This window comes from Triticum dicoccoides, chromosome 6B (assembly GCF_002162155.2).
Source record: "Triticum dicoccoides isolate Atlit2015 ecotype Zavitan chromosome 6B, WEW_v2.0, whole genome shotgun sequence".
NCBI lineage: Eukaryota > Viridiplantae > Streptophyta > Magnoliopsida > Poales > Poaceae > Triticum > Triticum dicoccoides.
In genome coordinates this window covers 381,439,162-381,442,023 of record NC_041391.1, presented here as the reverse complement: position 1 = coordinate 381,442,023, position 2,862 = coordinate 381,439,162, and positions in this window count along the sequence as shown.

Here is a 2,862-nt window from a genome sequence, read left to right as displayed (position 1 = left end):
CGACGAGACGCGGCGACGCGGGAGGAGGAGGGCGCGGGCGGCGAGCGGCCCGGGATCTGGGCCCGCGCGGGCCCCGCCTAGGCTCCGCTGGCCGGCAGCGGGCGGGGGAGGAGAGAGAAGGAGGAGGCATTGAGGTGGCGGCGGCCGGTTGGCTGCGGCGGCGGGGAGGGCAACGTGTCGCGACGTGATTCGCCAGAGTGAGGTGGCGGCTGGACGCGTCCGGCTGCGGGGATTTTTGTCCGGTGGCGCGAGGTAGGGGAAGGCTAGGGTTAGACCGCAAATTTCGGAGGGGATCACTTATTTATATGTTCTGAGAGCTAGGAGAGTCCAAATGAGGCACGGTTTTCGGCCACGTGATCGTGATCGAACGACTGAGAGGATGGAGGGGGTTTGGATGGGTTATGGGCCAGTTTGGAAGGGGTGTTGGGCTGCAACACAAAGAGGGCTTTTATGGTTACCCAGTTAACCGTTAGAATATCAAACGGACTCCAAATGGCACGGAACTTGACAGGCGGTCTACCGGTGGTGTACCAAGGCCGCTTGGCAAACCTCGGTCCATTCCGAGAATGTTTAAGACCCGCACATGAAAAGAGGCAAAAGGGGGCGCCGGAGGACATAGGAGTGCCAGATTGCAAAACGGACAACGGGGAAAATGCTCGGATGCATGAGACGAACACGTATGCAAAATGAGATGCACATGATGACATGATAAAATGCAACACGCAAGCAAATGACATGGCAATAGCGGCGAATAACTGGCGGACACCTGGCGCATCGAATCCGGGGTGTTACAACACTCCTCTAGTAACAAGAGATCTCGTCCCAAGATCTTAGGACCGAGACGGAAGGGAAAAAAAGGGATGAGGTGAACAAGAACTCAAGATAAGAAGCAAAGAATCGAGAGCACTCGAGAAGAAGAAAGGAACGACGAGAATGACGAGAATCAAATTCTCATAGAAACAAGATAGACACTAAAACCACTCCATTTAGAACAAGATAGAAAAAGAATAACAAAGACGGAATTTCAGTAGCACTTCGGCTGAAAAGGAAGGAATAGAACATGAGCTAGAGAGGATGGAATGATACTTGATGAAGACATGACACAAAACCTCCGGAAAGAATTTAAAGAGTTGAATGAAAAGAACGGAGAAGAAAATGATAACTTGTGCCAGGAATGAAATAGAAAGCATCTTTAGAAGGAAGGTTTAGACGGGGTTGTTGAGAAAATCAACAACGAAAGAATAAGCTTGTTGTGGACTTATGGATAACATCTCAGAAATTATGAGGTGAAATTATGCCACAACCAAATGCTTGAATATCTGGGAATAACGAAGAAATGCAAAACTCCACTTGAAAAGAATACGGAGAATTAATTGCACTTCGAGATGCGAGAAGAATAAAACTTGAACTCCACCAACAAGAATCTTGATGAACTCTTGAAAGAATGACATAACTCATGACGATCCATCGTGAAGAACTCCGGTACAAAAGGATGATGAGATAGAATTCAAGGATGGAAAGAATAAGATGAAGGCCTTGCGATGATTAAGATGGAGCTTCGACGAGATGGCCAAGGAAATTTGAACTCCGGAAAAGAAAAGATGAAAACACTTGGAACTGGAAATTTATTCCTCATGAACAAACTCTGAAGGAAGGGATTACTCACTTGGATGAAATAAGAATAAGATTTATTGTATGCTTATCCTTCATCGAATTAAATTGATGACAAGCAATGGATTTTGCATACTACTTATTCTTCTTGAAAAAGGATTAACAAGTGACATATCACAAACTTGAGAAGGTCTTCATGAACCACCGGTAGGATTGAAAAGAACGAATGGATTAATATGATAATCAAGGAAAAAGAATCTTGAATGAACCACCGTAAGAATTCGAAAATGACTGATGAAAGAGACTGAATCATTGGGAAGAATTAGAAGAACCAATATGCTAGAGGGGATTTAGATGCAAAAGAACAAAGAGATCATGAGCTGATAAAGAACACTTGAGCGAAGCACCGGAAGAATATTGAGATGAACGAAGGGGCACGGATATAGAATAATTGGGGAATGAATCTGAAAACTTGGAACGAAGAAATATTCTGAAAAGATGGCCTCCGGATGATCGATACGGCAAAAACAACTCCTGAAATACTCCGGATGGATGAAAAGAATAACTGATAAATGGAATAATTCGAGACGATAACATGAAGCTAGAACCACGAAACTTTGAGAGAACAGACAAGATTTAGAGGAAAAACTCTTCTTCAATCTTCAAATGATGACGAGAAACACCACCAAAATTACTGAGATACTCCGGGAGAATGAAAACCGAAAAGGTTGGGCCAACAATGAAAAGAATTTGAACGAGATCTTGGAGAAGGCATGTGACTGATGGAATCCATTCTTACGTCACACTTGAAAGGAATTAGGAATGGCTCCGGAATAATTAGAAGAGTCAGGTAAGATCCTGGGAAAAGGCCTGTGGGTTAGGGCCCACTAAAAGAAAACACCGTTGGAAAGGGATGTTGAACAGATAGATGATGCACTGGAACAATTGAAATATTTGAATGAGGTGACAACCTCGACTTAATTCGAACACAGAAGAATCTCTTGAGATGTCTTCCGAACTCCGGAATGATTGAATGGCGAGAGGCAAACGAGCAAGGAGAACACTAGATCCAAGGAAAAGAATATAATTACTACCGAAAATTGGAATTGAATCCACCGGAGAAGAAAAAAGAGATGAAGAATGTCGAGCAAAATGAGAATTCACCGGTTGAAATGATTAAGGGAAAACTGAAGAGGCTCTGTGCGAATGAAATAGATGGTGGAAAGAGACTCAAACTCCGGGAAGAAGAGG